This window comes from Ursus americanus, chromosome 1 (genome assembly GCF_024610735.1).
Source record: "Ursus americanus isolate L20-20 chromosome 1, mUrsAme1.1.p, whole genome shotgun sequence".
NCBI lineage: Eukaryota > Metazoa > Chordata > Mammalia > Carnivora > Ursidae > Ursus > Ursus americanus.
The window spans coordinates 73780902-73803532 of NC_142127.1; the positions used below are offsets into that span (position 1 = coordinate 73780902).

Below are 22631 nucleotides of genomic sequence, written 5' to 3' on the forward strand. Positions count from 1 at the left end.
GTGGGCTGATGTCTATCTGGAACTTACACACGTTAGAGTAACCCATCCTCCAGGAGCCCATTGTGAACAGGCAGCGACAGGGAGGGGCGGGAACGCTCCGGGTTAGCCGGGTTTCTAAGCACAGATCAGAGCCCCAATACTTTATAAGCGCCTAGTTCTTCAGGTCATTTCGAAATCGGCTATCTTTGTTTACATTTTGAGCCTGGCTCGGCACCTGAAAGCATTACTACCTTCTAAAAGGAGAAGCATCCTGCATTCGTAGATAGTGCGGGGGGGGGGGAGGGAGGGGCAAAGTTCATCCTCCCTGGTGTGGGAGGACGACTCTCCTGCAACACGTGCGGGCTGTGACAAAATCTTTGAAAAGCAGGGGCAGTCTAAGTGAGGTGGAGGTTTAGGGAAAGGCGAGGAGGTAGGTGTGGGGCAAGCAAGCAAAGTGCAGAAGCCGTACGGGGATTCTTCTAGAAAGTGGGGTGGGAAAAGGAGCTAGGAGGGCGTGTAGAGGGAAGGCATCTGTGTCAGAACGTGCGTGTGAGCGGATACAAAACCCGAGAGAGGCGTGAGCAGCTCTGTGTGTGCGAGCGGGAGCGAGGGGCGCCGGCTCGGGGTGTGTGCGCCTGGGTGAGTGACACTGAGGGGCGGGCTGGCCGGCCGGCGGGCGGGGGCAGCCTGTGAGGGGCGGGAGTGTCCCTGCGTGGAGCGGGCCGACCCGGAGTTGTGTCAGTGAAGGAATCCAGTCCGGGGGCCGAGCTGGCTGCGCCCTCCGCCGCAAGCGCCTGCAGCACCGGGCGAGCTCCGGACGGCGCGCGGCCCAGGCAGCGGCTCCCGCTCGGCCCGCCCTCCGCGCCGCAGGGGCCGCCGCCGCCGCTGCGCCTCCCCCGGCGACCGCGCCCCCGGTCGCCGTCCCCCGGCCCGGGACAGAGCGGCCGGCGCTCCGCACAGAGGTAAGCCCGGGACTCCCGGCCGCGGCCGCCCGGGACCCCCTCCCCGCGCGGCGGGCCCGGGCCGGGATGCGGGGCTGAGGCGGACGCGGCGGGGCCTGGGCGGCCGGGACGGAGGCTCGGCCCGGGCCGCGCGTTCCGCAGCCAGGGCCGCCCAGCCCCCGCCGCCTCCCGGGGCGCTGGGTGTGGCCCCCGCTCGGCGCCGACGCGGGCTGGCGGCACGGACCGGACGCGGAGGTCACCGTCCTTCCTTTCTCAGGCCGGCGCGAGCGAAAGAGCGGGCGGGTGGGAGGAGGCGCCGGGTCGGGCGCGCATTTGCGCGCCTGGGGCGAGCGTGTGGCGGCGGCGCTCAGACGTGGACCCGCCCGCCCCGGATCTGAATCGGCCGCGGTCCCTCGCCTGCCCTCCCCGGTGCGAGCGCCCCCTTCCACTCGTGGAGCGGAGTGAGACCTACTGCCGCGCGCCGCCCTCGCTCGGAGCCGCGGAGCTGCCCGCTTCAGCCGGGACCAGCCCGCCCTCGACCGCGTCCCGGCGCCCGGCGGGAGCGGGATGCGGTGGCCGCCAGTAGCCGCGAAGTCGCCGCGATGGCAGGCGGGGTGATGTGGGTGGACGCCGGGCGACCGGACCGCGGGACGAAGCGGTCGCGCCGCCGCGTCTGGGCGGGTGGACCCGGAGTCCGCGGGAGGCGGCGGGGGCTCGGGACCAGGCGGCGGACTGAAGCCCAAGGCGGCGGTTGTTTGGGAGACGCGGAGAGCGTTCTTCGCGCCCTCAGCACCCTCGACTTTGCGTGTCTCGGAAGATCGGCCCTGCTCGCTCGCACTCTGTTCGGTCGTTAGTACTTAACTGCAGACGTGGGAGGTGAAGGGCTGAGACTTCACCTGTATAGAGATGCGACCGAGGCTTCCCATCTTCGCGAGTGGAGGCTTCCCGTTCTTGGGGGGTTGGGGGGGTTCTTGGGGGGTGTTTGTGAACTTCGTGAGCTTTCAGTTCCCAGCAGTCCTGGTTTTAGTGGATGTCAAGGTTTTGGAGACCTGACACTGTAAAGATTCTGTACAGCGTTTTCCTTTGAGTGTATTACAGACTCTGTAGCTCGAGAACTAGTGAAAAACCTTGAACTTCAAACAGCCTCTTTCTTTACATGAAATGTTGTATGTAATATTTTCGCTTGCTTTTTTTAAAAAAATTAAATGTTAAAAACTTTTGCCAATCCTGTCAAAGAAAAAACGTCTCTGAAATTTTAGAACCTATGCAGAGGAAGAGGCTTATTCCAGTATTTGAAAGAGTATTGTCTTGTGACCTTTATGATATCGTTTTAGTTTGTCTTACAGGACCAATTCATTGCCACTCTGATTGATTTTGTTTTCTAGAGATTAAGCAGATGGGCAAGATGGCAGGGAAAAGAAGGGACAGGAAGTCAGAAATTGCTTCATTCTGAAAAAAAAATTCAAGTAACAAATCCAATTATTGTGAAAGATACTCTGAAAATAAAGACTAAGATTGCCTTCTGGATAAAGTATTTCATTGGCTTTATAAAACTATCACTTAACTAGAAAGCGGTGTGTTGTGTGCATGGGAGCAGTTTTATCAAGTAACTGTACTGCTTAAAAATATCTGTGTATGATAATATTTATTAGATCTTTAACTGGGGAAAATCAACTTTAGGAATCATTTTCTATTTGAACAAGGCAAATATTGCTGCAGTCTCTAGTGTTTTGGATTAAACTCAAGCTTTGTTAGAACCTATTTTATGGATGAAGAGAATGTAAAATATGTCAAATTCTGTATCTGTGTGGCTTTATTTTTAAAAAAGATTTTACTTGAGAGGAGAGAGAGAGCATGAGCAGGGGGGAGGGGCAGAGGGAGAGGGAGAAGCAGACTCCCCTCTGACCAGGGAGCCCCACAGGGCTGGATCTTAGGATCCTGGGATCATGACCTGAGCCTAAGGCAGACACTTAACCAACTGAGCCACCTAGGGGCCCCTCTTTGTGGCTTTAAATACACACACACACACACACACACACACACACACGCACACACACACACACACAGAAACTAGCCACAAAGATAATTTGCATAAAAATACAAATCACTTGAATGCAGGGAATATTTAAGAGGATAGTAAAAACAACATCTGGGAAAGGAGTAGATTGCCAATTTTCTTTCTCTCTTTAATCCCTGCCTCTGAAAATATTACATTATTTCCGAGGAATCAACTTAGTTTAACGTACTACTTTAGACAGGCAAGATGATAAACTCCTTTTGTATTTATGTTGTTTTAGGGAGCTCTCTAATGAAAATCTTAAATTGATTGTTTCTGTGCTCCCACTGATTTTCAAGTGACCATTGTGGGGATGGGTATCTATGGGCTCATGAAGCTGTTCTGCCTCTTCATAATGATCAGGGAAAGAAAATGCTTAGGCCACACCATTGTAGTCTTTGAAGTGCTGCCAGTCGGAAGCATCTCATAGATCAATTTTGCTGTGCAGATGGAAATACTTGCCATAAGAAGTTAAGCTTTAGAGATGTCTCATTTTTGTTTCTAACTTCTGTCAGTTTCTCAGTCTGTGATCATAGAATTGTACTGCCATTAACAATGACTATTCATTTGTGGCTTATGTGTGAAAGGCGCCTTGGTGGTCTTTCTTCTATTATCTTTACACAGTTTTAATCAGCGTCTCGTGGTGTGAGCCAGGAGAAGAACTTTTGGTTACAGTTTTGATGAAATGGAAGAAGTTGAGGTTGCTTATAGTAAGATCCAAGCTGCCGCCACCTGTCTGGCCATATGATGAAAGGGGAGTGGGTTTTGCATGCAATAGATAGATCTTGCCTACTCACTGCCCTGTCATCTTCTGTAGACCCTTTCTTGACTCTGATAATGGAATCACATGGCTGTTAGAATTTTTGTACACAGAATTGTCGCTTTTATCAGCATGGCACAGAACATGAGGGCAGATACATAATATGGAAAGATTTAAGCGATGGAGTCTGTTTATTGGTTTCTTTTTTTTTTTTTTTTTTTAAAGATTTTATTTATTTGACAGAGAGAGAGACAGCCAGTGAGAGAGGGAACACAAGCAGGGGGAGTGGGAGAGGAAGAAGCAGGCTCATAGAGGAAGAGCCTGACGTGGGGCTCGATCCCAGAACTCTGGGATCACGCCCTGAGCCAAAGGCAGACCCTTAACCGCTGTGCCACCCAGGCGCCCCTGTTTATTGGTTTCTGAATGATTGTGCATCATTCAACTAATCAATTCATTCCATCACTGTTCTGCCTTTGAGTATAATCACACAATTAAAATACGATGTTCATGATACAAACAGTTAAAAACCCAGTACACATAATTATAGAAGAAAAACAAACCTTTCTTTTTTCTTTCCTTTTTTGAAGTAGTCTGCTATGAAGGTGTTATTTCCTTGACACATCAAAATGGCTAATCTGGAGTTGTGATGCTTGTTATGTAAATAGGCCATATGTTGAATTTCTACAGAAGTTTATTTTTTCAGTGTTATGGTAATGGATAGGATCCCCTAAGTACCATAACTAAGAAACATAGTCTATGATGATGTATTTCTCCCTACTATTTATATCATACCCATTATTTTTGTTTAATAGCTAGTATTTTTATTTTCTAATAAAATATTCTTAAATGTGATGGTGTTTTCTTTTCTTACAGCATATACATTTTTTCTCCGGTCCTAAAACTCTGTTCCCATTTATGCACCTGTTTAATAGACTTTTCATGGTGGGTGTCCTGCTGTCAGACTAAAGGCTGCATGCCTGATAACAAACTTTTCATATTCTCTGCTAACCCTGTTCCTTTCACAATGAAAAGATTTTCCTTTTCTTGATACTCAGAGTTCTCTTCAATCACCCAGACTTGAGACCCAGGAACCATCCCTGACTCCTCTCTCTTTCATTCCCTCAGTAAAACTGCATCAAGTCCTCTTAACTTTTCCTTTGTAGTAGTTTCTCTGAGCCAGTCTGCGCCTCTTCTCTGAATTCCTCATTCTCCCTGATATCTCAGGTCCTTGGCCATCACTGTTCTAGGATGACTAGAGCCAGCTGCATCTTGGTCTCTTAAGTAATGAGATGTCCCCACTCTGCATGCTTCCACCACATCAGCGGTTCTAAACTCTTCTTCTTAGAACTCCTGTCCAAGGACTGTCTTGCGGGAAGCCTGTGTTGACCTCGGGTTTATCTGATTCTAAAGCCAGTGCTCTTTCTACTAGTTCAAATACTTTCCATGCCCCACCACTTCGGTCTCACCTCTCAACCAGGTTTTAATATACTTCACAGTCTTGCCCAAATTTGACCTACTGACTTTATTTTCTACTTCTTTGCAGCGTGAACCTTCTCTTCCTGGTAATTGGATCTCACTGCCCTTCTAGATGACTTTGTACCCTTTTGTTCATGCTCTGCCTTTTAGAAAGACTTCTAACAACCATCTCCAGGTTAAAGTCAGCCTGATCACGTTACTTGCTGGTTTCTTCTTCTGTCCTTTTGTTACCACCATCCGTTTAGATCATCAGATACTCTCCTGTGCTACTGTGTGCTTCATTCTTTCTTTTCCAACTAGACTGCAAGTTCCTTGAGGGCACTGATGGACCTTGCATGCTGTCCTTGAACCATCTACAGGGCTTTGGCATAGCAAGCTCTTGATAAGTATACCGGTGGAATCAATAAGCTATAAGGGTGAATTTTTTTCTAAATGATGGGCTTTGACATTGCCTGTGTCCTGCTCATCATTATGTCCCCAGGGCCTAGCTTGCAGCTTGACGCCTAGTCATGACCTCAATAAATATTTGTTAACATAGAAATTAATGTTGACATTGGATAAAAGGGACAGGCATTTGAAGGAGACATCTGTCAAGGAGTTTTTTCCCATTTTTCTTCCGTGGTTCTAATCAGCCTTCCCATTCATCAGCTGTGAGATTCTGAGGCCTCGGCATTTTCCGGAGTGGAGATAATGATGGAGGCTGGCAGTTGTGAGTTGGAATTAAGGAGGCTGTCGTTATTTTAAGGTGGAGTGATGGGTCCCAGTAGTGAGCAAAAATAAAAGCATTCGGGCTTTATGCCAGTATTTTATACCTAAAACAATCAGGCTGGAGTCCTCAGTTAAATACAAGTTCAGCTAATCAGCTATAAAATCCCAGACTATATTGCAGGGGATGCCCAGCCTTTTCATTTTAAAACTTCCTTGCAAATTAAAAAAAAAAAAAAATCTGGTGATCCATCCAGGGATGAAAGGTAAGGTAAGGGAGAGTTGCCACACCCCTCATATGGTATTCAGGACAAAATGCAAATCTTTAAACTTGCAATTAGACTCACTTTATACAAGACACTATTTTTGCCAGGAAGGAGTTTATAGTCTTAAGAGGAGAAATGACACGTGTATCCTGGAAACGAAGGTCCAAGAGAGCTCAGAAGGGAAGATTTCCTTTTGCTGGGAGGTGGTGGGGAATCTTTCTAAAGTGACAGTTGTCTGAGCTGTTTATTGAAAAAGATTTCAGTAGCTGTCATTGGGAATACAGGGCCAAGGGGATGGTGGCGGGGTGAGGCGGTAGTGCGGGGCAGGCATTCTAGAGTTGCGACTGGAACATCAGTACTCTGTGACACTGCCCCCGCTCCTCAGCTGAAACCCCGCCAGAGCTCTCCTGGGCCTTGGTGGGCTGCAGTGTTCAATAATGAAACGTAAAGGATATACAGATCCCTGCAATAATTACTTTTGGTGCCAAGTGCTGAACTGACCATGACATAAAGCACAAAATAAATCTTGGAAGCAGTATAACCAGTGCTTTCCTGGGTAGCATCCAGCTTGCTCAGAATGCTCAAAAAGGTCTCCTGCATTATGGAAACATGGCTGAAGTTTCAAACTTTAATGGTACTATACATAGGGAGAGGTCTGGCTCCGAGGAGCCAGCCATCTGTGAGACACTGCCCAGTCCACCCAGGAGAGCTTAATAAATAAGCAAACATATTGTTCTCTAGAACCCTAGTTCTGATTCTGTTGAACTACCCCCATGAACTGTAAAACTAGGGCAGATGGGCACAAGTTTCAGGGAGACGGATTTGGGGTCAGTGTAAGAAAGGTGGTCCTGTTATGGACTGTGCTATTTGATGAGGTGGCTAAGCCCCCCATGACAAAATGTATTTGAGTGCAGGCTGTAACAGGCAGTGTCTCATTTAAATACATGCCTTATCTTCTTTTTTCCCTCCAAACAGGACTCTGAAGTAGGTACCCTTATTACCCCCGTGTTACTGAAGAGCAGTACTGAAGCCTAGAAAGGTTGAGCAGCAAGCTAGGTGTAGAGCGGATGTCAGGCATTTGAGGGCTGCGACTGAATATATACTGTGCTGAAGAAAGGACACAAACATCGGATGGCCATTAGGATTTTTAATATATTTTTTAAAGATTTATTTATTCATTTTAGAGAGAGAGAGTGTGTGTGTGAGCAAGCGAGAGGGGAGAAAGGAGAAGGGGGAGGAAGAGATTCCTCAAGCAGACTCTGACCGCAGAGCCCAGTGAGGGGCTGGAGGAGGGCCTCGAGCTCAGGGCCCATGAGATCATGACCTGAGGTGAAATCAAGAGTCTGCTGCTTAACCAGCTGAGCCACCCAGGCGCCTCTGCCATTAGGATGTTTAGGAACCTTCCTATCACTAGGATTGGTGATTTAATTCTCCTTAGGCATCAAGATGCTGATTGTTGCAAAGCACAAATTCATGAGCAGCGCACCCGATTCTAAAAATGCAGAACAAAGTGAATATAACTATCAGCATCGTAATAGGTATCACTTACTGATCATCTCATTTAAACCTCACTTAATCTTGCAAGGTGGGGATTATGTATCCTTTTAAGAGAGAGACATAGAAGTCAGGGAAGTTACATAACTTGATTGAATCTTCAGGGCTGATAAGTGCCAGAGGAGTCTGTTTGGTGTCTGGTTCCCCCAAGCCCTGGCTTTTTTCTTATCCCTGCTCTGCCAGGTAATTCGTGGTGATACTGGAATATTTACCTGTCAGTTCAGCACAGACGCTGACTAACCAGAGAGGCCACAAGCTATAAAGAACCACTGTGGCACTCCGGAGTAACCAAGGTGATTTCAGTAAAGCCCAAAGGTATGGGAAAGGCTTGGTAATATACCAAGACCACAGATCTGGGGCTCCAGGAAACTAGTAACTTCTGTGTTCAGCATTATCTGATTTTATACATGATACGTAGTACTAGTTTAAAAAAGCCTTCCTATATAATTATATTTCATTTCTATTTCTAAGTAAGGAAAAATAGTGACACAATGATAATGTTATATGTTCCTTATAAATGGTAGGTTCTTCCTCCTCACACCTTTTCTTCCCTTTACTGTCTTTAGTCTGAGGCTAGTCTTTCTGGACACCATCCCCTCTTGCTTCCTCAGGGACCTTGCTCTATTATCTCTTTTCTTTAGGGTCTCAACCAACCTTTTCTCTCAGTGCATTAACGTGCATAAGTCTCCTCGTGTTTTATAAAAACAGGACAAGACGAACAAAATCTCCCTGGCCCCTTCCCTCTTGGTCTGGTTGTGTTCTATCCCATTTCTGGTGTTAGAGGAACAGGTTCTTACATAGCACCTGCACCTCCCCTTCTCCCCTTTCTCTCCAGCTCCCCGCAGTCCTGTCCTCTCATGAGGGCCACCTCTGACCTTCAAACCAGTAGGTCCATTGTCCAGGATTCTCTTCTAGTTTTTACCTGTGTGCCTTAGTGATCCCTCTCTGCTCCTTGAAACTTGGCCTGCCTGTTTTCTGAGTCATTTCTCTCTCGCGATTTCCCCCTTAGAGCATATTCCTAATGTATTTTCTCTCTCAATCAATGAAACCCACTTCACCAATTTTTAAATCTGGGATTTTAAAAAAGCAACAGATTCCTGTCTCTTCCTCAACCCCTGCATTTCATTGATCACCAACCCCTGTAGAAACCATCTTTCTCAAACTCTTTGAAATCTGCCCTCACCTGTCTAGAAGGCCCTCATCCCTTCTCTTGAGGATTACTGCAGTGGTCTCATAAGGTCTCTCTGCCTTCTGCCTGGCGTGCCTCCAGTCCGTTCCCCACACTGCTGCCTTTCTAAAAGGCAGATTTGATCACGACTCTCTGCTGCTTAAAATCCTTGAGCAGAGTCACTGCTTCTCCAGGATAAAATCTAAGCTCCCTAGCATGGCACAAAAGCTCCTTTGTGATCTCGGCTCTCCCTTCGTGTGTGTATCAAAGTCTTCTCTAATGATCCTGGTCCCTGCCCCTGCCCATAGCAAAAGTTTGAACTGTGGTGTATTTTACTCTCACATCACCTCTCAATCGGGACTAGCCATAGTTCAAGTGCTCGAGAGCCACATGCAGCTAGTGGCTGCAGTGCTAGATAGCATAGTCCTAGAATCTCTTCTCTGTTCCCATCTTTCTTCTCATTTCTTTCCTGTAACAACTCATTTCCTCTAGTAGGGAATTCTACAATGTAGAATATTTCATTAACAAATTTAAATGTTGATTATATATTGAAACTAATATTTTGGATATGGCAGTTTAAATAAAACATATTAGAATTAACTTCACGTATTTATTTTTACTGTTTTGTTGTTGTTGTTGTTGTTGTTGTTTTACCATGGCTACTAGAAAAATTTAAATTGCCTTGTGGCTTGCATTATAGTTCTATTGGACAGCATCGTTATAGAACATCTTTTCGTTCCCATGAGATGCATCCTATATGAGCCAAGCCCATGAGCTTGTTGAATGATTAAGTCAGCCCTACGGGTATAAAGAAGCAGCAACTGCTCCATTCTTAAATCTAGAGATACAAAGTGCTTTAGATAAGATTCAGAATCAAAGAGACAGATTGTGAAAGCTACAGCCAGGAGTCATGCATACAATGTGCACAGTGCTGAAATCAGCATTAAAGCACATCTGTCTCCCTTGGCTACCCAGTCCCGGTCAAGAGTGGAAAGCAGGGATACTTGTGTGCTAGAGGGAAGATTTGAGATAAACAGTAGGAGCAAGGGAAGGGCTAGTAGAGTCACATTCCCGAGAAGCCACCAACTTGTGTGGCACCTAGAGCCTTGTCCAGGTCTCTGAGATGCCCCATCCTGCCCTTGAACCTTCCTGGTGGTCTAAGGCCCAGCTCCCCCACTGTCTTGCTCTAGGATTCTGAACAAACTAATGAACCAATGGGTCTTGAGCCTTAACAGTATGTATGGCACAGAGCCATCATGCATCAAACAACTGCTGCTGGAGCGCTTAAGATACCAAGGGCAGCAATCTGTGGATCATTTGGCCCAAAGGCTTGGAGGAAGGGCACATGGACTGTCGGAAAGACCCAGAAGATATTATGTTGTGTCCTAGGAGATATGCAGAGCTTTATGTTTTCACAGTAGAAAAGCCGACCAGTGGTGGGAAACCAGAGCTTATCGGGTTGGAGCAGGAGGGAGAAACCTGGAGGTACGGGCAAGAAACCATGACTATCATGAGAAAAATTTAGCAGGATCAGATTCCAGCGAAGTCTGATAGGCAGAGTGACTCAGCGCCTTCTCTCCTGATCGTTTGCAGATTGTATTCTGTCGAGCCCCTTCGGTTCAGGGAAGAATCCCCCTGAGCAGTTGTTTTTACTTGTGTCTACATGTTAGGCGTGTGTCTAAGATTCTCATAAGGAGAGAGTTTCATGTGCTAAAAATAAAAAAGTCATATATCTACAGAAAATGGCCTGAGAAAATGGCGACCAAGTCGGTGTGTTTGTTGCTGTCCCATCTGCAGGATCTGGGACCAGCCTTTGCAGGAGGGTTCCAGCTCCCTTGCATACATTCTTTAGGGACTCTCCGTGGGATTGGCCATGCAGTTTGCCTTGCCCAGGCAATTTACCTAGGAAGCCGTAACTCAGCCTCATTCTTGGGTAACCACATTTTCACTTGTGCCCTAGGTTTCACTTTGTCTCCCTCCTTCCCAAGTCCCTGCTTTGTGTTTTTGTGTAGGAAACGCAGATTGCCTTAGGTAAGGGTCCCATCAGGTATCTTCCTGCCTTCTTAGGACAGTAGTCTTGCTCCTGAGCTACAAGCCCTAGGGTTAAGTCCCTGCTATTCCCTTCCAGGCTTCTTCAATACCGACACCTGCCAGCAGTGGGCAGGAAACTCAGTGAGTTGACAGCTTGCCGGGATACTGGCTGTTACCTGGTTCTAGATCCCTGACACCAAACACTGCTTACTAATTAGCTGCCCCACTGGTCTCTGGGTCCCATTTGTACCCTATGTGCAACTTGGGAAGACACAGGGAAGGCAAAGATAGGGCTGCTTTTCCTAAATTACGATACATCCACTTCTTTGTCTCCAGTGGGAAGGCTGGTCTCATGTGTAGATGAGAAAGGTAGCAGCCTTCATGATGTGATTTCAGAATCCATACTACTCCAAAGGGCATTTCAAATATCAACAGCTTCGCTTTCCTGCTCTCTAATACGTGAAAGCCTACATCATACAAACTCTGTTTCCTTTCTTAAGATCAATAGGGTTTATCAGAAAAAAAGAGGACAAATTTGGCGCTTGAAAGACTTGGTTTTGATTTATGTAATTGGCTGTCTGTATTATTTAAGTTATTTAATCTTCCTGAATCTCAGTTTTCTTATATATGAAGTGAAATCAATGATACCTACGTGTTTTGCTGTGACTAAATAAAATGAGATATCAAGTGTCCAGCAGCAGGGGCTAAAATGTAAAGGCTAGGGAAGTGGTAACTTAAACGCGCTGGACACATGCTCCTTCGGTTGAATACTTTGATGGACCCTTCCCTGAGACTGATAAGGAAGAAAATAAGCAATATGGGTCAACGGGCCCAGATTTCACCCATCCAGGGGTGAAAAAGGACCATCAGGACTTTGCCTTCACGTTCGCTCAAGGCCAGTCCTCCCTAATGGTTTGCATTTGTGAAAGTATTCATCTGGGATTATGAGTACAGAATGAAGGCATGGAAAAAGGGCATGTTCACATCCTCTGCCAGGATAATATAAGAATAAACAAAGCAAGTTTTTGAATCTGAATAGCCAGGTGCGTTGCCATCAAAATAAACTTTTATTTCTATTCTTTGCTGATAAGTTACAAATAGAGGAAGTCACTAAAATACCCTGAAAAGGAAGATTCATAGACAATTTAGACACCAGGGACAGATTTCACACTTATTTTGTTGGAGCCGTTCTTTCCTTAACTGTGGGTGTTTGGAAAGTTCTTTTGTTGTAGTCTTTGTTGCTTACAAGACGGGGGAAAAGCTTTAGTGTACTAAGGAAAGAATGGTTTTGATTGGAGGCAATATTGTTCTCAGTGTGGGCTGACTTTCATATATTATAGTGATTGCTAATACATAACTGAGAAAACCCATTTATTGAAGTGCCATAAAGAACAGTGAGATAGTCTGATCTGACATACTGCCACTTGATCGATGAGTGTTTATTATAGGAATGTGGGCCGTCTTATAATTTTTAGGAGAAAAGTGGAAGATGTTATGCTGGCTATTGTGACTGCTAATGTCCTGATCTAGAAAGTCTTTGTCCCTTCTGTTTACTTCCCCTGTGAAGTCTGATTCAGGGCATGCACGGGGCTCCCACTGACTTCCTTGGCTCTTGATGCAGTTGACCACCCCACTGTAATACCATAGCATCAGTATAGTGTCATGTAAAAATAGTGAGTACTCAAGGAGAAAATGCAAATCAACTGCCTCAAAAATTAAAAATAAAAGCATTAAAAATATTATTGAGTGCTGGTTTGTAACATTGAATATATAAACCCATTTATTGTTTTGATAGTCCCAGAGCAAGAACTGTTTCAGCTGCAATGGAAGATATCAACTAAGGTTGCCATGACAACATTAATTTATAATTTCCAAACTTTGGTAGAATTTCACCTTCTGGACTCTTCCAGATTGCATTTAAATTTATAGTTATTTCTCATTTATCAAGGCAGGCATATTTAGATGTTGCTTACATAAATGCCCTAGGACTGTCTTCATGAAAGTTACTAATGTGAAATTAAAAGCATAGAATGTGTGTTGGAAAGGGATAGGGGGTGCTATGGTTTTTTCACGTTCCCCCCAAATGCAGGATTCCCGTCCATAGTATCCCAGTCAGCCAGCTGCCACTCGAACCCTGCCAGAAATGAGGACTTAACGATTTTGCTATGCTGAGGAATTCTGCTGACAGTCCTCCGCAATGCTTCTAAAGTGCCTTTAGATTTGGATCTTGTCTCATGTGTGGTTGGACCAGTACACACTATGAAGCACAGGCAGACGAAAATGCTGAAATCTGCCTCCATTTATTCTTTGGGGTGCCCCAGAGTACCACCTTCTTGTGGTAGCTCTTCAAATATTTGACCACAGCTGTTGGACCTTCTGTTTTCAGGCAGATGTGGTCCTAGCTCTTTCAGCTGAGATTTCCATCCTGTTAACATCCTGTAGTCACCCACTGCTCTGCCCATGCTGTTTTAAAAGCGAGGATCTTGAACTCAACACCCTCCTCCTGAGTTCTCTAAGCAGTAGGAAACAAACTCCTTTAGGGCACCCTTTTATTAATCTAATCAAATATTCTGTTGGCCTCCATTTTAAATCTAGGGCAGCACATTGTTGGTTTATCTCCAAAGTCAAATAAAATTTCCAAGTCTTTTTTTAAACAACTACTACAAAGCCATGTCTCCCTTACTCTGTACTTGAGCAGTTAATTGTGTGACCCTGTGTAGATGATTTTACATTTATCCTTGTTACATATTGTCTCTTTTTGTCAAATCATTTTTCTTCTCTAACAAGACATTTTTGAATTCTAATTTTTTTAAATTCAATTTATTAGTGGTACTTCTTTCACTTATTAATTACACATTTGAGAATTGTACTTTCTCTCTTATTGATCAAATGTTGACCAGGACAGCCCTGTGACTTTCTACAAGAGACTTGGTTGGCATCAATATGTGAATTTTGTTAGTTTTTTGTTTGTTTGTTTGTTTGTTTTTTAACTAGTTTGATCGTCTTTCACTTGTGTTTCCTTTCTTCTCCCCACGCTAAGAGGATAGAGTCAGGAAATATTTAGTCAAATGCCTCAGTAATGCTACCATTGTTGATCCACTTATTGCCAATCATAGAACCTCCATTATGAAGTGAAACAATTTGGCATCGCTTTTAGATGGTATTAATCAGTTTTTCTTTTGAAAAATTTACTAAAATCATATATTAAGTAACCTTATTTTTAGTTTAATTTAAAAATAACAATTTTGTAAAAATTGTTTAAATTGTATAATTTAATAAAAAATAAAAAATAAAAATAAATAAATAAAATTTAAAAGTTGTATAAATTCATCCCTCATTTATAATTTCAGCTCATATGAACTTGTTTGCTTCAAAGGAATTGCTGTTTTGTACATCATTCGGTTCTCTTTATAGAATCATTGCTCTGAAAACAAATTGGTGGTGTGACAGGAAATCACTCCTTAGGTGTCACTCCAACACATCATTATATTCACACTTTCTGGAATAGACAGTAATCAGGCTGAGGCATGTCCAAACAGTGTGCTGGTGTCTAAGTAAATGGCTCCATGACAGTATCACTTAACATGACCATGACAGAGAATGCACTGACGGCATCATGTCACTAATGGATGTGTTTTCTCTAAATGGAAAATTCTGTATTATTTGAAAAGATGTTTTTTCCCCCTCGCACAAGCTCTTTGAGTTTTTGTATTAATATCAAATGTCTGTCAAATATACCTACAGTGCTCCCTGTACTATATTTGGTTATATTCATATTCAAAATAATTTTTTACATGCTTTTTACCATGGACTCAGTGGAAAGAAAAAATAATTTAAAAGAATAGTAGCACTGAGGAACTCAAATCTGTAAGTAAAGGAACAAACTATCACTTCATAAAAATACTACTATTTGTATAATACTTTATATTTTGTAAAGTACTGTCACACATTTTCTTCTTTGAAGTTTTTTCTCTGATTGTAAAAACAATGCATACTCATTGAATTTGGAAAAGATACTGAAATGGATAAAAAATAATTAAAAGTCAGCTAAAATTTCACCACTCAGAGATTGTCATTGCTAGCATCTGGTGTGTTTTCCTTCCAGATATGCATGTGTGTGTGATTTTGAGTATGCATGTGTGTATACATGTGTGTGTGTTTGTGTGTGTTTAAACTAGCCTCTTGGTGGACGTAGGAAGTTTGTATTGAATCAGTGTGACATAGTAGTTAAAAGGGCTTTGGGGGCGCCTGGGTGGCTCAATCAGTTAAGCGGCCAACTCTTGATTTTGGCTCAGGTCATGATCTCAGGGTCCTGGGATAAAGCCCCGTGTTGGGCTCCATACTCAGTGGGAAGTCCACTTCGAGGATTCTCTCTCCCTCTCCATCCGTCCCTCCCCCCTGCACGTGTTCTCATACTCTCTCTTCCTCTCTCTCTCAAATAAATAAATACTTTTAAAAAATAAAAAAAATAAAAGGCTTTGAAATCAGACAGTTCAAGATTCCAGTCCTGGCTATGCTTCTTATGTAGTGCCTGTAAATTGCCCAAACTACCAAAATTTCAGTTTCTCTTTCTATAAAATGGGGATAATAATAGTATGCATCTAATAGGTTTACTGTCAGAATTAATAAGATAATTCATGTAAAGTGCATAGCATGGTACATGGCTCATAGTCAATGTTCAGTAAGTGTGAGCTGTTATTATTATACAGGTTTTCTTGTCTGTTTTCCTCACTTAAATTCTAGGATAGCAAATTCCCTTGTTGTAAAATATTATTGGAAAAATATTTGGAATGACTACATACATTTCAATATATGAATATACCTTAATGTAATCATTTCCCTATGCTTATACCATTTCCCATTCTTAGCTATCATAAAGCACCAGTGTTAATATCCTTTACGTTATTTTTTGTGCATAGACAACAGATTCAAAATCAATCACTAATGGCATTTTATAGGTGGAAAAAGAACTAACAATTCCTTAGTGTATACTCATATACCAGGTTGTAAGCTAGGTTTTTACAGCAAAATTCTTGTTTACCTCTTCTGCAACCCCTTTGAGGCAAATCTGTTACCCCCATTTTTCAGATGAAAAAGCTCTGAGGGGAGATAAGTAGTTTGCCCAAGGTCATAGAGATAGTGGTGGTAGAGATGGTATTTGAAGCCTGCTGTCTGATTTCAAAGCTTAAGCTTTTCCATTCTGGCATGCAGTTCATGTCTATCCTTTTAAGGCTGGCGGAATGAATAGTTACCATTGTGCTTTTTACAAAATGTCACTTGGTACCACGTAAAAGATAGGACACTTGGCTGGAACTCTTGGCTTACTCAATATAGTACCTCTTGTGTGCGTATGTTCTTATATGTTTTGGAATCAAACCTCATTAAAATAAGGTGTTAACTAAAGGAAATAAGACATCGATATAATTATTCGATGAAAGCAAACCTCAGGGAAGAAAATATTTAGTCAATAAATATTTGTTTTTGTGGTATGGACTAGGCCAAAATGACTTCTCTCCCTAAGAATCAGAGTATTTCACGTAAATCAGTATAGGAATTAAGTGATAATAACAGCCAAAGTAAATTGATGGTGTCAAAAGGAACTGTAAGTTTCATTACTTTTATATTAGAGGTTGAAAGGAAAAATCTTGAGCTTTAGCTAAAAGATGATACATCAGGAAAGAGCTGTAATATTTGCTAAAAGTATAGATATAGGGGAGACATAGAATATACTGGGATAAACCCCCAAAGAATTATTTGGTGAACTGACAAGTTGTCTTTAAAAAGTCAGCCATTCGGAACATTTATCTTGGCAGCTCTCAAATCTGACTTACAGCATGTAGTGTGGCAGTCAATTTTGTAGGAAAAATGCATAATTAATATGAAGATCAAGGTGTAGGTATTACCAGTCAGTACCTAACACAGTTTCTTAGAACAAAGGAACAATTGAAGTTGTCTTTTAATAGGGTAATCCTGGTTTGTCATTTTGTAGGCTTCAGTTCTTAGTAAAAATACACGAAAAAAAAATGCTGGTAGTAAAATTTCACATTGAAAAGGTACTTTGTTGCAGAGTTTATAACCAACTACTGTCTAATCGAGAAAGCTATCTTTGCTTAAAAAAGAAAGAAAGAAAGAAAGAAAGAAAGAAAGAAAGAAAGAAAGAAAGAAAGAAAGCTATCTTTGAGTTCTTGAATTTTTATAGCCTTTGAGCTTACACATTCTTGCCTTACAATTGTTCCAGTTTTCCTTAAGTTATTTTGGTTCTTGTAAGGGATAAACAGTGTCGCCCACAGCCCAATAACTAAAAAGGTTTGGATCTTGACAGAACGTGACCACCAACTTAACCTGTTGAGAGTATGTCCCCCATGGTGATATCTTAGCTGGAAAGGGCCCAACAAGTTAAATTTGGGCTCTGTATATAACTCGTGAGTAGTTGTAACTGTGAGTAGAGAATCGGATATGAATATGCAGCCTGGATTCAAGATGTGGCTCCATCCTGTGTAGCTGTCTAACCCGGGGTGGAATGCTTGACTATCTCTGCCCCTCGGCTCCCTCGGCTCTCCTACAAAGGTAGCTACTACTGCACAGGCAAAGGGCATATGGAGGATTAAATGTATTGAGCAAACCATGTGGTTAACTCAAAGTGCTTTTATGATGAGTTTCCCAGTTATTAATGGACGGCCATGGGTCATCCCTCTCGAGGAGAAGCCCATTTACCATTTAAAATATTTTCAAATGGATAATGGGAATATTTGTAAAATATATGCAAAAATACACCACTCCTGGGGCTAACCTCACCAGACCCTCCTAACTCTTAGCTCACGCTTTACCCAATAATAATGGGATAGGCCCGGTCTGGCCCTCGAAACCCCTGGTGCCTTGCTTGGAGTCTCTCAAAGCTCATTCCCATGGTTTATTCCTCTGATGAAGGAAGGAAGCCCTTGGCATCAATAGGTGATTCCTTTGAACACGGTCAAGACTTTTGTGAAAATAGGCATTTAGATCTATTATGTTGTTCCAAGATAGAAGCAAAATTTTTATATTTGATGTGTTATTGTAGCATTCAAAAAAAAGGCTCTAAGAAAAAAACTATAAGGTGGAAAAAGATATTCCAACTAGATTGCTTTATAAAAAATTATAGGAAACTCTTTGATTATTAAAGTAATCATTGTTGCTGGAGGGAAAAGAAAAGAGAACAAGAAGTTAAGAATTTTGACACTGGGCAGTGTCCAGCAAGCTCTTCAGAAGTCTCTCTTGGTTTTTCCTGCAGCCCTGATTATGTCCTAGTTAAGGACACAGAAACTACTTCTGAGTCTGGCTGTAAGAAAGTAACTCCCAATCCTGGGGGTGCACTGACTCCCTTTCCCTGTGCTGCTGTGGGCCAGCCTCTCTGCCTTTTATTGCCTCCCTGATGGTCATGGTGGTCCTTTCTCTCAGTACTTTAGAAGGACAGAATTTGGTCCTTAGCTGCCCTAGAGCTGAAGGGGCTGTAGGACTCTTATGAAGATGTGTCAGGCAATTAATTATTGAAATGTCTCTGTGGCATTCCCCAGGGATGGGAGTGTGTAAGCTGGGTGCTGGACATTTTAGACAAGCTCTCTGACTGTTTAGCAATAGGGAGCCACCTGAAGGCCCACAGATCACTATGCTAGCTGGGAATGGCTAAACCTGCTTGCTATGCTCACTTTGAATCGGTTTGTTAAATTTATTTCTCTTACACTGGAAACTATTTTGAATTTCCCTCATTTGCTTTGGTACCACATTTTATTCAGCTCATTTCTTCATCAGCTGTTTCTTGAGTGTCTACTCTGTATTAGGCCCCACGAGAGGAATAAGGAGTAGTAAGACACTGAAAAGGAGAGAACATTACATACCTTTGGTAGAAAGCATGCTATGCCTCCAGAGTTGGGAAAAGGGAGAAGTTAAACACATAATGATTTTTTGGGGGGGTTTTTTACTGTACTTTCTACAATAAATTGTATTACATAACAATCTATACCCATATTCATTTATGTAGCAAATCCCATTATAATGAAAATTCATGTTATCTGTGACTGGGGCAAGCAGCACTGGAACACAATTCCAAGACAGCAGAAGACTTTGGACAGTCCCTTGGAGGGGGCTGAAATGGGACTTGACCTATATATCAAGCTTTTCATGGTTTTGATATTTTTCATTTCCACGTGTCAACAAATACCTGACTTGATGTTAAAGCCAGTTAAATCAATATTTCTTCCTGTAGTCAAGTTACAGCAACATATATCCAAGGGCAGCATATCCCCAACAGCCATATTTTGTTGAGTACATATATTTTGTCATAAACCTAACTGATTGAACTACCTTTAGCTGAAAAGGATGAAAGTATCAACGTAGCTAGCAGAAAGAAAGAAAGAAAGAAAGAAAGAAAGAAAGAAAGAAAGAAAGAAAGACCATAAAAAAGTTGTATCCCTCACCCCTCATTTAAGCAATCCCATAATTTATTTTGCTCACTTTAATCATAAGGAATGAGAAAATGGAAAAGATCTTGATTGTGGTAGCTATGGTTTCTCTGTGCTGCAGTGGGTCTGTCTTAACCCTTCCCCCAACTCCCATCCCAAGCAGGGGGTTTCTCAACATGGCAGCATAGCAGCGGGAGCAAGTGAACCCAAGAGTTTTAAACTGGAGGGTCCTAATAATTGTGAGGGAAAGGAGAGTAGGGTATAAACTCATTCCTACTTCTTTCTCTGAATTTTTAACCATTAGAAGATTTCTGAGAGTTACCTCTTAAAAACTCCCAGTGTTTCCATAAACAGATGGTCTGAAATCAATTTATAAACACAAACAAATTTACTTACTGTCATCAGAGAGTCCTTCCTTCCTTGTGCACTGTGGAGAGAAGAGTGATTATCCTTAGCTGGGCTCCTGCTCTGTGCTAAGCACTTACAGTATCTCACCTCTAGGACACAAAATGGGGCTTCAAAGCATGTGTTATTATTTCCATCTTATGTGCAGCAGGAGCCACTGAGTAGCTTATCTGAGGGCACCAAACCAGAAAGGGATTTGAACCCAAGTTTGTCTGATTCCAAAGCCTTTTCACTTTTTATATTAGGTGACTTTCCATAATATATCATGAGATCGAAAAAATGTTTTTTAAAAAAATTGTTAAAGTAACACATGCTAATTATAGGATGTTTGGAAAGCAGAGACATTATAAAGAAAAAAGGGGAAAAAAAAACACCCATAATTCTTCATACAGGGGTAATCACTACTAAATTTTTAACTTTTTCTTTCCAAGGTTAAGAAAGCTCTAATTTATATATCCAAGAGAGTCTCGTTCCTCAGCGTTGTCATCTTTGACATTTATGCATGAACTCCAACAATGTTGCTTAAAACATTTTTGGAACCTCTTTCAGGGCCAATTTAGGAACCAAATTCTCTATAGACTTCCATGTAGAGGGTACTTACCTGAATACCTATCAAAATAATACATTTTTTGTATTTTCTCCCATTTTTTGCCCTCTAAAATTATGTGCTGAAAATATAACCACCCTGCAAAGAAAGCCATCATTGCTCTCTTTAAGAACCATAAACATCTTGTGCTGACTTCTGTTGTGGTAGGAGATAGACTTTGCCAAAATGCTACTTTCTCCCATATCAAAGATTGATGGACATTCTGGGGCATGTTTAAAAGTCTGTATTAAAAATTATATCTATAAATGTTTAATAGCTTATTTGACAACTCATGTTATTTATTACATTGTCTCCACAACATTGTTTGCCTTTTTTAGTTCGTAAAATCAAAAAATTGTTTTTGTCAAAAGTTTGAAAAGCATATTTTAAAATCAATTTCTTTTTAATGGAAGTATTATACTCACAGAATTATTCCCCTCCGAGGAATTTCTGTGAAAGAAACATGTTTAAGGATGATGAACCAATCTTTAAATAAAGTCAGTAGCATCTTGTGTCAAAGTAAATGTTTCTCAAAGAAGCAGTCACGTGTGCACTCACACACACATGCATAAAAGATTGCTACCAAAGTGGCCATTAGTATACCTTAATAAAGTCAAGAAAGTCAAGTAAAGTGTCAGATGAGTTCTCCTCTCTTTGGTTAATTGCATACAACACTATTACTCTTAGAAAACAAACCTAACCCTCAGCCCAAGCAGTTTGTCTAGTTTCTGCCTTACTTTTCACAGACACTCTTACCTGCCCCATCATTTTAGCATGGCACCCCCTCCCCCAGTGTGGGACCCCGGTTTTGGATTGGTGTAGAATTCATTGGGGCCACTCCCCGGGTTCAGATAGGGCGGAATGGGCGTGTGCAGCTGTCCTCAGGGCTGCAACCTCCCCTGCTCTTCTAATTGCCAAGATTTCCTTGATAGGACTTGATCCTGCTCACAGAGCTAATTACAAAGTGGGGCCAAGTCTTGTGTTGATATCCTGAGCACTGTTTACAGTGCCTGGCATTGTGTTCCGTCAATGTGTGTTGGATGAATGAAGAATTATAATCTATTCTCTCAAAAATGGACTATTGAGAGGAACTCAGACTGAAAGAGAATCAGAATAAAATTGTAAATTAGAATCTCAGGTCAGTCCACTCATTTAAAGATGAAACCCAGAGAGGTAAGCTGACTTGGAGAAGGCCAGCAAGAGGGCTGGTGCCAGAGCCGGGCACAGTGTCCAGAGTCCTGACACCCTCTACTGCTCCTTCTATGCGTTCTCCTTGTTGTCATTCCCCCTTTGCTTCATGGACGTTGATCTGACTGCAGGAGCAATGACCAGAGCCCCTGCAGCCCCACATAATGCATAACAGAGCATTTCAGGGAATATTTGAGATTGTTGACTTAGTGAGTGACTTAGGACCCTGGCACCTATCTGTGTGCCTAAGTGGTGACTAGCTAAATGGTAAGCTCCCTGGGGTTTTGTGAATATTATAGACTATCTCTTGGGGAGGAGAATATTATAGAGCAATAATAACAGTAGCTAACATTTATTTATAATATATTAGGCAGGATATCACTGCATAGCATCCCGCTTCGGAGGCCGGATGGTCCCATGTCCCCAGTCCCCCGCTTACCCGGTATACTTTTATGAAACGTGATTTGACCTTTCAGTGCCTCATTTTCTACATCTGCAAAATGCCAGTGGCAATAGTGCCTACCTCAAGGTATTGAAGAATTAGCCTATCTGAAGCCCTAGAACAATGCTAGGCACTTTTGAAGTAATAAATGTTAGCTGTTGTACTTACTAAAACAGCACTATTGTGTTTTGAATTCATGGCACGGATTGTATATTATCCAGTTTTCTCAACAACTCCATGAGGAGGCTAATGTTATTATAGCCCATCTCACAGTTGAGTAAACTGAGGCACAGAGAGGTTAACCTACCTAACAAATATTAAGTCATAGGTAAGGAAGGACCAATTTCATATCTGCCTGACTCCAGATCCCATGCTTGGGGTGTGATGGAACAGGGTGGTATGGCTGCTAAATGTGAGATCTGACCTCCCAAATTTCCTTTTCTCCTAGAGCGTTCCGGAATCCAGGCTGCTTTCAGGAATATCCCTGTGGATTCTTGAGTAAGTAGAGATGTTCGTTTCCTTCTGTATGCTCTCTTCCATTGCCCATGACCAGCTGTCCCTGCACCTGCAGCTGACTCCCAGGGACGGGTATAGGCTGAAGTCACTCGTAATGGGGTGCAGGGAAGGGGCAGCGGACCT

General features: G+C 42.7%; 1 protein-coding gene across 4 annotated transcripts in view; it reads left to right on the top strand.

The window, feature by feature from the left end:
* Nucleotides 1-332: 332 nt before the first annotated feature.
* SPATS2L (spermatogenesis associated serine rich 2 like) overlaps nucleotides 333-22631 on the top strand; it is a 160471-nt gene continuing 138172 nt past the window's right edge. Inside the window, exons 1-2 of one of the 4 annotated variants that reach the window (XM_045806418.2) lie at nucleotides 333-409; nucleotides 22441-22490. The gene's annotated coding sequence lies outside the window, so the exon portion shown is untranslated. Of the gene's footprint in view, nucleotides 410-504; nucleotides 619-685; nucleotides 942-22440; nucleotides 22491-22631 lie in introns of those variants that run through there. The other 3 variants (XM_045806417.2, XM_045806423.2, XM_087862460.1) reach the window with 3 other exon arrangements.